The sequence below is a fragment of the Chinchilla lanigera genome, unplaced genomic scaffold (genome assembly GCF_000276665.1).
Source record: "Chinchilla lanigera isolate Chin_1 unplaced genomic scaffold, ChiLan1.0 scaffold00002, whole genome shotgun sequence".
NCBI classification, from domain to species: domain Eukaryota; kingdom Metazoa; phylum Chordata; class Mammalia; order Rodentia; family Chinchillidae; genus Chinchilla; species Chinchilla lanigera.
Window position 1 is genome coordinate 16132673 of NW_004955403.1, and position 15750 is coordinate 16148422.

Sequence of the window (15750 nt, forward strand, 5' to 3'; positions counted from 1 at the left end):
AGAGCTGATGTCATGCTGTGCTCCCTATGGGACATATTTTGCCTTCCAGCTTCATTGACTCAACGCTGTATTGCGGTAACACTGCCCCACAATGTAATAGAGCATTACAGCGGATATATTCTCGGCTAAGGCCATCAAAAATCACTGAAGATTACCACTACAGAAAATACAAAAGAATAGAGGCGTACCAACTGAACACCAGGGAGCACATGAAATAGCCCTGTCACCTTCTGACCAGCAGGAGGCAGTCGCTACAACACAGGTATGTTAACTGCAGTAGTGATTATGTAGAAATGATTTCTTTCTACGCCCATCTCAAAATACATAGAAGAAAAATGAACAGCTGGTTGTCGTGAAACCATTTCTAAGGGTCTGGTCTTGCCTCTTACCGGGGAGGAATATCTCTGCTGTTAAATAACTGTATTACCAGCAGTAGTCTGCTAACATCTTGAACAGTCAGTTGTTTCAACCATCACTGTGTATGCAAGCACAATGAGTGTTTAAAAATGCAGATTTCTTGACCACTTTGCAATAATTTGTTACAGTAGATTTGGAGTGGAGCCCAGGCACTTACACATTAACAATCAACTCAAATGATGAGCTGCTCAACTCCACTTGAGGCATCACCGCTTTGGACCTTGTGCAATACAGGCTCCACGTTCTCTACCATGGGAAACAAATAATGCTGCTGCTCAGGACCTGAGCCGGTGTGGGCTCTAGGGCAGTTAATCATGTTTAAAGCTGCATACTGAACTGGGTTAAAAAGGGTTTCTAACACAGAAACTGCCAGTAAGGAAGGCTCCATGTAAGAAGGGCTTCTGTATTCTGGGAGAGAGTCTTCCTGAAAGTGTAAGAGGGACTAATAGGGAAGGAGGAAGTGATGGTGGGAAAGGAAGAAAAAGGAGTGTGAGAGAATATCTGAGGGAGAATTTGAGCAAAGTATAATGTATGCATATATGACAGTGTCACAGAGGAAGCCATGGGTCTGTTTAAGTGAATTCAATAATAAAATTTTTAGGGGCTGGGGAGATGGCTCAGCAGTACACTATCTGCCCGCCAAGCATGAAGTCATGAGTTCGATTCCTGGTACAAAAAAATAATTAAGAATATGGACGCACAAGTGAGTTTATCACTGGCAGTCAGTTTCGTACAGAAAGGTTTGATAGTTTCAAGGCCTGTGGTCAAGTTGACAGCAACTAAAACAGCACATTTTAGGGCCGTATTTTTAGTGTTTGAATTACGTTTCTATTTCCCACCGTAACTATTCTGTATTTGATGCAAATGAGGAAGTGTGACAAGGGGGGGTCACTGTAGACATTAAGGCCTTCGAAGAACTACTGTGAGTTTTAGTATAGTTGCTTTCAGCAACGAGGATTGCAATTTTTGGTTTTTTTTACAATCATGGCACAGTCCCAGCAGCATAACCAGCACCCTTACTAAAAGTGTGATGTGTGACTGTTCCTCAGGGTCTTGAAACAAAACAGCTTGGCTTCGCAGTCAGAGGACCATGAACTTGAATTCGCTTCTGTCACTTTAGCTTCGTAAATCTGGACAAATTAGTCTCAGTTTCCTCTACTGGGATTTGTAAAGGAACCAGCAAACACTGAGGATGACCAGGGATGGTACAGTTCTCCACCTTTCCCACTTTCACTCTGCTCCCAGCAGTGCGTCTTTTCTTGACTGGTGTAGTGAATCTGCCCAACTAGAAAACTCGGGGTCATTTAAAAAAATCAAGCTCATCTTTACATTTCTTATAACCTACCACTCAGTCTATCTGCGTCTCAGCTAAGAACCTCCCCCACTGCTGTCTTACCGGGCTTTACGCTTGATGCACCCTTCAGGAGAGCGCCCTAACCCTCCTATTCCTCTGCAGGCCAGAAAGCAGGGTCTCGTGCTCTAGAAGGACACAAAGCCTTTGATTATTCGGTGCTGCACAGGCTTCCCGAGGGCAGCTGAGTGACGCACAGAGCTAGGAGTCCAGACTCTGCCACTGGGCTGCTCCCCGCCCTGTGTTCCTTCTCTGGGCACCGCTACAGCAGTGCAGGGGTGACCTTTGAACAGAGCTCCCCGTGCAGTGTGAAGAGGATCAAAATCCTCAATGTGTGGAATCAATACCCAGCTCTGCCTCTCACATGCCTATTAAGACAACCCCCCTGGGTGAGGGGGGCATTGCCAGCTTATGCCTCAAGAAAGGTACATGAATCGCCTTTACAGATATCTAGGCCACATAAAGTCATTAATTCATTTTAATTAAAGGAATTATGTATTTTTTTAACCAAGGGAACCAAGACACAGAAAGTATCTGTTAATTAGAAAATGTGTATGCGTAGAAACAAAGAAATCAAAAGACATTTCCAGAGGCAAAAAATTTTTCAAAAGCAGAAAAAACTGCACAATGTATTTAAGAATAACATTTCAATTTACCTTAAAGAACTGCTACCCTACCTTCTTACCTTGGTTCATCTAAATAACTGACAGTTAAACAAGGACTACAGGAAACCAGTACCATTCTTAAATAAATAAGTGATGTTCAACAACTAATACATTTGTTGCAAAATGAAAAACCTAGATATTAAGAAGATCAAATATGCAAAATACAAAGTGGTGATCAAGAAATACGAATATTGCTGCCTTACTCTTCTGTTACCGGTTCAGAGAACTCAGGTTTGAAGGTCTGAGGTCGCTCACTGAGAGCAGTTCTAAAACTAGCAGGGGTGGACTTAGAACGATTGGGTAAGGAAAGGCAGTGCCCTTGAGACCCAGGAATAGGTCCACAGTGTGCAGCCCAAAAGCCTGTGTTCCAGAGGGTTAAGGACTTAAGAGTGCCTAGCAGGATTATTCATACATGTGCCAAATAAAGACAGTTCCATAAGGCCATTAGAAGAATACGCCCTGGGATTTAGGCAGAGGTGTGATCCAGCTGCATAAATGACAGGATTTTTCACGACATGTTTCCTGACTGCTTCAATCTTCCACCACTCAGTATTTCTTTAAAAGTTTATCTGTGATTAGAAATGCTTACGCCAAATAAATATGCCAGCAGTGATGTGCTGGAATAGTTTGAGTTGATTTCAGGTGAGAGTAAGGAAAAGAAGTAAACTGGTCAGACTGCCTAGAAAATAGTAGTGTTTTCTAAAAATAAAGACTTTAAGGAGCTGTTTGATATTATGTATGTTTTTCAAAACTGTTATCTCAATCAACCCTTACAACAACCCTATGAAATAAGTACTATTGTTATTTGCACTTTTCAAGTGAGAAATTAAAATCACAGAAAGTTTAAGCAATTTCCTCACGGCTCAACAGCTGCCGTAGGGTAGAGAGCTCAGGCTGTTCACCACCACACTCTGTGCCCTGTCATACTGGCCGTAATGTCACCTAATCAAAGGTTTACCTGTCTGTCGGGAACTGGAAAAAAAGATCTTCTGAGGGTTGAAGGTAACTATTAAATCATTCTTTCTCTCTACTGAACATAAAACTAAAGAATGGATGCAGTTACACAGATTACATTCTAAAAAAACTAATAACCTAAGAATAAAGGAACAGGATAAAAGCAATCGTACAGGAAAACTAACAATATTCTTTAGGTCTAAAACAAAAATTTTCCGTTAAAAACAAAATGAAATTGAAACTTTACAGCTGTCCCAAGACACAGCTAACATATTTCTTCAAAATTCACATAACTATTAATATATTTTATATCTACAATCCTGAAGAAATACAATACTAAATATGGAAATAAACTGGATGTAAAACCTCGCTTTTGTATAGTCCAAGTATCACACCATAGACCAATGGCACATTAATGCTTTTGTAGTAAAGTTCCCATTCCCCCTCCCACTGGAAACTATGTCAGGGAAAGGTCAACACCCCGTTAGTTGTGCAGAGGACTTAAGTATGTCGAAGCAGAACACACGGAGCCAATTCTGAAGCCGAGTGGAGCTGAGAACAGGAAGAAACAACGCAAAGCACTATCAGAGGGAGGACAAAGTGTGCCTAAGCGGCCCCTTTGATGATGATGGCTCTGAGGGGCTCAAGTTTACCAGGAGAAGAAACAAAATGGAAAAGCCCAAGTTCTTTGAACAGAAGTAGAAAAATAGCCCTTAGATATGCTTTGTCAAAAAGAATTTATTAAGGGCACAAAAATGTCAGCCACCAGGTTAGATACTGAATATAGAAAACTGCTTCCAATGTGTCCCCTTGGAGTCTAGGATGAGACAGAGCCGAGACTTTCAATAGTTCCATGCAGCGGAGGGCTCACTGGGTTCACGGGGAATGGGTATGAAAGCCGTCTCGTGGCTGGTCAGGTAGACAGTCTCCGTAAGAAGTACTGGCTATCTAGGCACAAGGATGGAAGTCGCAGGCGGCGGCAGCCCCACTCCGGGTTCTCAGGGTTACACCGGGAAGTCTGAGACATAACAGTCACATTGCCATGGATGGCAGGCCGGAGTTTCAATCCCCCCCATCCTTAAGGAAGGGTGAAATTGAGGGATTGAGGTTCTCAACAGCTTTCGTCCTCTTTCTCATTGGTCCCCAGAATGATGGCCTGGTTACATACGAGTGGAAAGTTTAGACAGCAAATAAGTGAGCAGCAGATATTGCACTACTATCTGGACCTATGTGGGGCCTTAGGGATGTAACGAAGTGAAGGAGGGCTTGCGTCTTGTGGCCCTGTGCTTCAAAAGTCCAGGCAGAGAAGACAAAACAGACAAATAGTCACAGAGATGAAGAAATACTCTAATTACAGACCTAGGTGATTTCTACTGAGTCTACTCATAACAAACTGGCCCAAAAAGAGTGGGAGGTGGTGGAGGTTGCCCATTTAGACATCTTTTATAGTGACAGAATAGTGTCCTTGTAACCGACCTGTCAACACTGAAAACTATCTAAGAAATCCACCCGCTACAGTAACTTGGGGGTAGGTTAAGAAATGAAAGGAAAAGAAATGCGCTTCAGACACACCTGTTCAGAACAGTCCTGCTAAGTAGACTAGCCTCTCACAAGCAGTACTTGATGAATCTATTGCAGCTTTCATACTGCACGTTCTTATGTTGTTATGAACCAATGGTTGCTTATCTATTTCCAACTCTAGTGCTCAGCTGCGGCACGGGGATGTACTTTATTTTTATTAGTTCCCTCACAAATCTCCAACGAGGGAAACTAATTTTCTTAAATGCATGCACACTGAGAAAAATTTCACAAATCCCAGAATACTACAGCTAAAATGGGATGGCTACAGATTAAAGAAAGGAATAAAACTGATTTTAAAATAGAAAATCACAATGTGTTTAAGTAAGGCAGATTTAATTTTGTTAATCCATAAACAGAAGTGATCACTGTATCAAATACTGCTATGTGAAGGTCAAGGAACTATAACCCTACTTTTCAGAACAACAATACATTCAGACATTAAAGACAACAGACTGAAATAGGGAACTGCCAGCTGAAGATAGAAGTCTGAGGAACAGTTTTGTATTCTAAGCTGTTGCAAAAGAAGTCTTAAAATTTCTTTCAAGTTTATACAACACTTTATTTGGCAACACTTTATTTAACAAGAGTGTTACAAGCTTTGCTATTGAGAAGGTAAAAATTTTTAAGAAATGTCTCGTAGTTGCCTATTGGTTTTTAAAAATTCATTCCCAAGTTCTTCAAATATTCAAGCTTTAAAAAGATTTTGTCAGGAAAAAAACTGTGAACATTGGAAAGAGTTTCATCTCCATCTTTTGCTTAAAGTCCTTAAGCAAGCTGTGGATTCCAAACAATTCAACCCTCCACAAGCAGAATATTTGTAATTTTGAGGGTCAGTGCCTACTGTGTATCTTTTATCTTCTTGATAGTATGCAAGCCATCAATACAAAATCCTTATCCTCCTGTGTGTGGCTACGCTTACAGAGAAAGACATCTTGAAAGTGTGAACAGGGTGTTCTCCTGGGTAGTATCTATGGCAAAAATGAAAATGCTGGCTCCAGTTTGCAGACTGTTAGGAAGTGCTCACAACTTTAAATATGAGCACAGGCTGGGATTACCAGGTGTTCCATCTGGACCGCTGACAGAGCTTGGGGATGATAGTCCAAAACCATGCTATTCAAAGTTTGGACACAGCATCAGCAGTTAGAAAGGTAAACTCATGATCCTCACCTACTGAATTTGAATGTTTTAGCTAGTTCTCCAGAGGGTGCTTAGTCTCACTAGTGAGCCAAAACTTCAAGTCTAAAGGTGCCTGGGTGCTGGGTGTAGGACATGCCATAGCAGCAGAAGGTGAAGGAAATGAAGTCTGTTCCTCCATGCCAGCAGCATGGGCCACCTGGGAGCCCGTCAGGCTGCACACTTTACTCTGCAGTCAATCTTAGGAAGATCCCCAGTGGATTCCTTTACAAGTTCAAGTTGGAAGCTAGAAGGGGCTGACCTCTGTTCTCCCACAGGGTTTGCCCATGGCCAGAGTACTCCATGGAGCCTGTGCTCTTACTGCAGGAGTGCCTGAGTTTCTCTTCATTCCTTCCTTCAGCATCTCCACTTACCCAACAACTCACTTCAAGCAGGTGTGGGTAGGGGGAGTGATATTTTTGAGCTAATGTGTTTTATAGTTAGGGATAAAGTATTATGTTAGTGATTCTTATAATACCAATATGAAAAAGACCTCTGGAGATGACAATATTTGAAACCCAGTAATGAACAGCTACTGTGAAATTCTAGGCACAGTGAGAACCAGGACACAGGTTTTATGGAGGCCTGTCCTGAATATTTTATAAATCAATTATGAGGTAAGCCAGTCTGTTCTGGGCCTTCTACCTGGATTTCTTTCCTTCAGATTTAATAAGAATTGACTGATCAAAGATTTCACCAAAAACTTATCACCCTGATTTGCTTCTGGCTAGAGTGACCTCAATATAGTATTCTAGATGTTCTAGCCAGTGACATTTAGTGCTTCAGGAGTCTAAGAATGAACATAAATCAAGTATACACCTAGTGACAGCTTATTGATTTTAAAGGTCCTATATGTACTTGATAGCACCCTAAAAAGTCCTAGCATTGCATTTTTCTACTCCTCCATCTACTCCTCATAAGTCTGCAAATCCAGGTTTCCAAATATTACTATAGGTGGAGATGATAACATAGGAACATGTATGGTTTTTGAAGTTTTCTATCCAGTTGATACACATCCCCAACATCCCCAACTGATAAATCACTGCTCAGTTGTACATATTTTATTTGCCAAAAAGTTTTCATACATAATTCAACAGTAGCTACACTGTCATTACTTGAATGAGACATCACGAAAGTGTTAAGTTTTCTTTCATACACACAAAATGTTACTTTATACCTCAACTGGCTCCATGCATGATTTGCCATACACAAGTTCTGAATCAAATGCAGATCTAAGCATTCAAAGATCAATGGTTATTTTAATTTTGGTAATTGCTTACACTTTGCTGGTTAACTCTTTTAACCTTACACCATTTAAAATAGCACAAAACAAGGAGACCTACATCTTAAGCACTTCATCAATATATTTATTTAACACCAACAATGCACTAAATATTAGAGCCAACAGCTTTTCTGGATTTAGGCAATCATTTATCTTCACTTAAAATTTACATTAAAATTTGAAAATCTAATGCTGTACTTCTGCCAGTTTAATCTTGTTTATGACTTAACTGAAACATACATAAACAAACCAAACATTAAGCCCATCTTCATGAATTACATTTTCATCGCATCTTACTGCTATATATAAGCCTTTCTAAAGTTGAGATTTTGACAAATTTGCACTTTATTTTTTTTTTTTTTTTTTTTTTTTTTTTTTTTTTTTTTTGTTTTTCTCCGGTACCGGGAACCGAACTCACGACCTTGCGCTTGCCAGGCAGACGCTTTGCTGCTGAGCTAAATCCCCAGCCCCGAGATTTTGACAAATTTGGACATGAACAAAGAAAACTTTTTTCTTTTTATTATAAAAATACTACAGATAAAAGAGGACACCAAATTTACTCATAATCCCACCATATTAACTTTTTTGTGTATTCTTTTAATCTTTAACCACAAACATAAATTTTATGTAGTTGGTAATCTTGTGTATACAAGGGAAATCATTACGTAAATTCTACTCTATAAAATTACATGTACACCTCACTTCAAAGAAACTATAGTTTAAAACTTACAATATGCAGAAAACCCTTACAATATGTAATACATGTAATTTTCAAATGTCTAAATTTGAACCTTCCATGCCAAATTACAATTTCCTTTTTCCCCTTGAGTAAATGAACTGAGATGCCGTCATATTAGCCTAAGCTCATCTAGAAAACAGCACGAATATTTTATATATACAGTACATGGTTAACTTCGTGGCTATTTAGCATTTTGTGTAATCAGTATAAAATTTAAATTTTTGGCATAAACACCGACATACTAATTTAACCAAATCATCTCAGTATTTCTTGATTACTCTTATTTGAATTTGTGCTATAGAAAAGGTAGTAAATTCCAACGACAGACCTCTCTAAAGGGAAACTGCATCTACACAGGCGAGGTCCCAAAGGTTAGAAGCAGCAGGATTTAGGTGGGGTAGTTCTGTGATCACAGCAACACCAGTCTGGCGCATGTGATCTTAACCACTGTGTCCCCAGTCACTCTACTGTAAAATGAACATCATATCTGCATTCTGCTTAGGGATATTAAGCCCCCTCCCCCAAAAAACCCTCCAGATATTTTGAAATTTTCAGGTGAAAGGCACTGTATTTTTGAAACAGACTTAGTTCTTTTTAGGGCAAGTACTACCTATTACTAACCAGCTTAAAAACACTGGTAATCATTCTGGTTAGAAATGATAATGAATTCACCTTTCCAATAGGTTTGGAGATAGTTCTGTAGAGTGCTGTTTCATTTAGTAGCACACTGACATCTAGTGGAGATTTATGGTGTGCTATGGGATGGATACCTTATACTCAAAATAACCAACACACTTGAAAAGCAAAAGCACCTTTTGGTCTTTACGAAAAGAACAAAATACAAAAATTAAATACATGAACATCCTCCATATACTTAAGTTTTACTTGCTTACTTAGAAACAAGTCTGGCTGATTCTCAAGACATGTAATCACACGTTACAGGACAGTGGACATAGAAGTGGTGAAAAACTGTTTAGTGTGGTGACTAAACAGATGCCACAGAACTTCCCTCCAATTCTTTTCCTTAGTGCTGGAGACTGAACCCAGTATCTCTGCATTGAGCTACATTCCCAACCCTTAACACTTTTCGAACACCATCTTGGTAAGTTGCCTAGGCTGGCCTTGCATTTATTATCCTGCCTCAGCCTCCTGAGCAGCTAATAGGGACATGCTGCTGTACCCAGCTTCTGATTTACAATTTTGAGGGACTATATATTTGTTCACCTCCCTCTTTTCTTTCAATAGTGAATGCAAGAAAAGTTGGAGGAAAGGAGCGAGGGGAGAGGAAAAGAGGAGAGAAGAGATGAAAAGAGAGGAAAGGAGGGGGAAGATGAAGGCGAGGGCAAGACCAGGGTGGAGAGAGAGGGTAAGCAAGTCTTCCAGGTTTTCTATTGCATTCTTTCCACTAACTTAATTCACTGTGGTTAGTATTTTATTAATTCCAGAAGAAAAAGCTTCTTTAAGCGAACAATGTATAAGCTTTAGGCATATCACTAACCATTTATCTAAATTTGTTTATTTAGTACACTGCATCTATTCTAGAATAAAAATACAAAATGTTTCTAATACTTTGAGCTTTCTGAAATGCCTAGCACCATCAATAAAAGCATAACTCCTTTGCTTCTGTCCCTTCCAAAGGTTCCAAGAAATGCTAAGTGGCCCCAAGGGGAAGCAATTTAACACCTACACACTTGACATGTGATTATTTAAATTAGGCAAGACTAACAAATATGTATGAGAAGACTGTCACAATCATATCTGTTCTAGCACAAATTAAATTAAAAACATACTCCTCCCCCCCTGTAGTGAAGCTAGAAAGGGCACAGAGAGCAGATGGTCTATCTGCTCTACACCAGCCTACTTTGTTTTCTGCTGAGCTTCAACCACTGAATGGAGCTTCTTTATAGCTACCACTGTGGAACAGCTTCATCACTCCAATGAAAAGGAAAGGCTGAAGGGAGGAATCCTGGAAGCTGGAATAAGAAATTTTTAAAGTAAGGCTGTGTATTTATTAGCCTCTGTTTCTGGCAGATTATGTTATGATTCCAACATAATCTCTTCCAGAAGAAGAAGTGAGGGAAGGGAAAAAGAAAAAAGTGAAAACTGCTGGGCTGAAAATAGGAACTAAAAGAAGTCCTCAAAGACTAGAAAATGCATGGTTTTCTCTTGAGAAGAATATACATAAATTTATTCCCACCACATCCAAAGTGGTTCAAATTCCTTACTCCTGTGCTCTGGTTCATGTACGGGAATCTGAAAAAATCATCTAGAAATTACAGGTCCAGAGCAGCTCTTAAGTGTATAATCCTAGAAGAATCTTAAGGAAGCCACATTGCTTAACTACAAGCAAAGCACCCTTAAATAAATGTGTATCTGGTGTTTAGGTTGTTAAACAAGAAATACTTAAGAAATATACTCACTTATGTCCTTCTTGGCAATTAATAGTAAACTTCAATCTTCAGAGCCCCGAGACAAAACAAACAAAAACAACGAAAAAAAAGATGTAACACAACCTATTAGCACAAGAAAATACAATATTCTAATAGTGAAGCTTCATGCTGTACTCAAATGTATAATTATCCACAAAATTGCATGTTTTAGTGCTTTGAAAATTCTTTCCAAATATTTTACACTGCCCATTGTCCTACTACTGAAAAAAAGTTCATTTAATACAGTCCTGTAGTGTTATTGTTTTTAGTTCAATTATATAATTAAGAAAATTCAGGCCCAGAATAGCAGAGAAAAAGAAATTTCATTATAACAAGATAGCAAATAAAAGAGATATGAAAGCTTAGCTGTTCTATTACAGGCTGGTGGTCAAATTAATTAAACTATTTTGGCTCTAGAGTTCAATATACTAAAGACTCAGCAGTGAGAATTGAAATATCAATTGCTACTGGAATTTTTTTATTCACAAAGAAACTGCTGTGATAAATCAATGACCCTTAATTAAGTGAAAATACAACTGAAATTTTAAATGTGTGATCTCCATATTCATTTCTATCAAGAGAAAATGTCAGAGTATGTCAGGTTACAACCCCTATAATTAGTCTTCACATATATTTTTCATTGGATAATAACTTTTACTTTAGACAGGGTGATTTAAAGATTGTGTTGGATCCCAATTTCAGAACTAAGGTTACTCTCCCCAACCTTAGTTGTCCAGAATAAACAGGTTCTAGTGCTCTGCAGAGAAGTCACCAGTCATTTTTGGGAGTGTGTTTGTCTGTGTCCTACTCAATTAGTCTTCTAGTTCCATTCTCCCAGGAGATGCTGCTACGCTGTAGGCAGGAACTGAGTTTTCCAGACATGCTCAAAGCTGCCAATGCTAAAGAAGAGGTAACTATGAAATAAATGATCAATTCCTGGTATGTTACATAAAATGAATCCAGATATATGGTCAGAGTATCTGGTGCCCAATATATTTAACCTCAAAAAAAGAAATTATAGTAACATCACAGAATCAATACTAACATTTCTACCACCAGAACCTACCATCTTTTGTGATCTCAGTTTCCCTGGAATGTTAAGAAAATAGAAGTTTCACTAAAAGAATGAAGTAACTTTATTGATCTCTACATCTCATAGCATTATGACAGCCAGCAAGACAATATTTTTAACCCAAGTTCAGAGAACTAAAACTTAATGGGTGTGATGTTTTCTCCACAGCATACTTCCCCTCCCATGACCATAACCACCCACAACTCAACAAGCGCACAGTGGGGATGCTTTCTGATTCTCACCAGAAGTCCTCACTGAAATGTCTCCTCTTTTAGGGAGCTTCTGGTGTCCTGTGATATTTTATACCCAGTGAAAACATGATAACTAGTTACATTAACCTTAGTTTAAAAATACCTAAGGAGAAACCAATACATTCTTGACTAATTACTAAAAAGAACCTAATAATGCTACAAGTCAGAAGAAATATGAACTAATTTGTAATGTTAGTCAATAAAATACAGGACTTCAAAGATGCTTAAAGACTTTAGAGATGCCATTCTCTAAATACAGATCTATGATATTATTCACTGCAATCTTCCAAGCAAGATTTAAATAAGGAAATGCTGTTTAAATAAGGTACCTTAAGAAGAGATACTAACCAGAATAAAATGAAACAAGTGACCAATATGTGATTTTAAATCCTATGCTCCTTTAAATTCACTTAAATACTATTTGAAGACTCCTTTGTGACCTTAACATGAGGTAAACTGTTAACTTTAAAGGTGAAGTTTTCTGCTAATGTTTAAATGTGATTAAATATTTATTATTCATAACAGAAACATCACAACAATAAAAATAAACATGTAGTGCTGTCACACAAGACCTCTTTATTATGTACCAGCCTACACCTGTAGTGTCTCTGTATGAAGGTGCTTACATACAGTCAATATATAAGCTAAAACACTTCCAAATACTCAAATCCAGAAAAAAAAAAATCTCAGTATTAAGTCGCCCACTCATCAATGAATTATTCTGGACTGAACAGAAGGCTCAGTTTCAGCACTGCCAAATGCTCTTAGGTACACAAGCAATGCGCCATCTGTCTTCAAGCACCAAGTGCATCAGTTCACATTTAAAATACTGATGTGCCTAGCAAAGTTTTTCAATTTCTGATGTGTGACTGAAACTTAACATGGCCAGCAACAAGGTTACATGCATCAATATTCTGAACTGCTAGTAATAAAATAAATTATAAAAGTGTCAGAGCATCAGAGAGCTGTAGTCCTAAAGCCTGGAAGAAGAAGCAGATTAAAGAAGTGTTTTCAGTGAGTCACTACTGCCATTTCCCTGAGGAAACACTTTTAAGTATGGATGGAACTGCTGCCTTTGGCGAGTGACTCTGGTGTTTCAGTATAGAACAAGTACACCCAAATCTGCTACCAACCCAGAGGCAGCTTCATCAGTAAGCACCCTAGACAAGGCAATGACAGAAAGCTATTATTCTAAGGAGTTTGCACTTGAATGCGGTAAACAATGGGCAATCACTGAAGTCCAAGGAGCAGGGACTGTCCTGACAGAACTTACTCCAGGAAGCGATAGTGATAGTTCTGTGAACAATGGATTGGAGTCTTTGCATGGACAGGTTTCAAAAAGGTTCTTATAATAAAGAGATAACCACATGCCTGAATACAAGTTACAGAATTAAAACAACCACCACCATCAAAGGTATCAGACATGGGAGCCAGTGATACACCTACAACCTTATTCCCTCAGACCGTTTATACTTGTCATGAGCTGTCACTCTTCACTTTGTAGATGAAAACACCGCACCCAACACAAGTCTCCTAACCTCAATCACTAAAGACTCCCTAACTTTCCTTCACACTCGGGCTCCTGATCATCAGGGATCCTCTGCCCAGGATGCTCAGCAGTCCCACTTCTCCACAGGTTTCCCTTCTGTTTTCCGTGGAAGAGGGCCTGGGAGTAGCCAACAGATCCAAGCCTGCTCAGCAGACGTAAGCACTCACTCTGTGAGTGAGAGAAATGAGCTGCTGGCATTATACTTCTGGAGTTGGGGAGCTCTTACCCAGTCACCTTTTCAGTTATACCTACTGACAAAAGAGTAACATGAAGCAATAAAAAAAAACATGCTGTCAAGTGACCCTGTGATGGAGGGGGTGGGGAGATGGCATCTATTTCATTTCCTTTTCTCACAGAAGCTATAAGGGGGCAGAGAAAAGGGAAGCCTTGGATAACATTTCAATAAATAACTTTCAAAACTCAAGGTCGGTCCTCTCCATTCTTAGCATACCTGTTCTCTTTTCCTGCAGTATTTCTCTTGAATCTCCTCAAGGTTATCACTTTTCATTTTTCCTATTTCTCTAAAACTGTAAGTTGAGGCAGTCATGAGTTGCTTAACAGAAATACGTTCTGAGATATGTGTTTTTATCTGTTATCACTGTGGTGGAATTATGAGGGTACTTAAACTAAGACAGCTACATGAGGCAATACAAACTATAGGACTACTGTTGTTTATATAGTCCATTCACCAAAACAATTATGCAGCACATGACTGTACATGTATTTCTTTATACCATTTTTTCTTGTATCTATAAAAGGGTGCTAAAGAAATACATCAGCTAAGAAGATACTAATTGTAATGGAAAAATAATTTTGTAGGACACAGAATGTAATGGAATTGAGACTAAAAGTTATGAGATTAATCTATTCTCTATTTTTAACAAGTACAGAGTATACTATTGCTAACATCCTGTATTTCAATTTAATATGAATATAAGCATCACCTACCACACACAGCACGCTGAATCAATGAATGGAAATTGAAAACATATGCCTGACAAGCTTCACATGGTCTCTAGAGAGCTTTATGGAGTGGAATTTTTCCCCTCATACAACATTCATTCAGCAAGCACAGATACAGATATGGGAGCAGGTATTTAGACACAGAAAGAAGGAAGAGATAATTACTTTTCCAAAACTCACTCCTTACCCAGAAACAGGAATGAGATACTAAACTATAGTAAAATGCCAAAATATAAGCTAGAGACACTAGGTACTATGGCTAATTTGAAAGACAGAATAATTACTTTAAAAGCATCAACTAGTAATAGTTATATTTAGTATTACGTACGTTAGATAAACTTATGAAAGTGTACTAATATTTTCATTGCTAAACCAGCAGGGACATCTGCTCAATTTCACATTCAACAGAAGATGGACAGACATTAGTAGAGATGTATTCTCTTGCGCTAGGAACAGGGAAAGGAGGAAAAAAATCTGTCAGGACAGGAAAGTGATAAAAACTAAAGATGTGAAAATGTGTTCTGTATGTATTATACTGCCCAAAAGAACCTTTTAATTTGCAAGCACATAAAATGTGTAGAATAAATCGACTTGCCAAGGAAAGCAGTTAAGGGATTACAGAGTTTAGCTACTTTCTTTTTTTCCCGTTCTTCCTTCCAAAAAAGAAAGGAAGGAAAAAAAATTTGTGACCTGGTAGGTAGGCATGCACAACTGACTTTTGCCTCACTAGGTTCGACAGTTAACTATAGATATAGAAGGCTTAACGTGAATTTAAATCTGTCTAACTACACACTACTGATAGTACCTAGATTTGTCTAACAATTCCTTCTTTTCTGCCATAGATTTTTTTTTTTAAATTTCAGAAAATATACAAACTAGGCCCCAGAGCTGCGGTCTAGCTAAACTATTATTTAAATTAATAACAAAGACTATTAAAGTGTTCTTTTGCCCAAATCTGAGTCATCCACTATTCCATCATTTTCTAAAGTTTAGCTTCTCAATATTTACATATATATATTAATATACTGGTTGCTGTCATTTAGAGTTCATCTTAAGACTTTCAGTTTCATAAACAATTGGAAGCACAAGCGAGGGTACAACAGGTGGCAACTGAAACAAGAGACAATGCAGATGTTCCCGGATTCTCCCTTTAAAGAAGTGCTTATGGGTTTAGCAAGGTCAAGAAGAAAAAGGAGAAAGTGTGGCTGGGTGTACACACACCTCGAAAGATACGCACAAACCTAGAGGATGGCTGCTCACGTCTACTTTTACCAAGGTTGATGTGGCTGACCATGATTAAGGCTTTAACACTATTCATTACTGT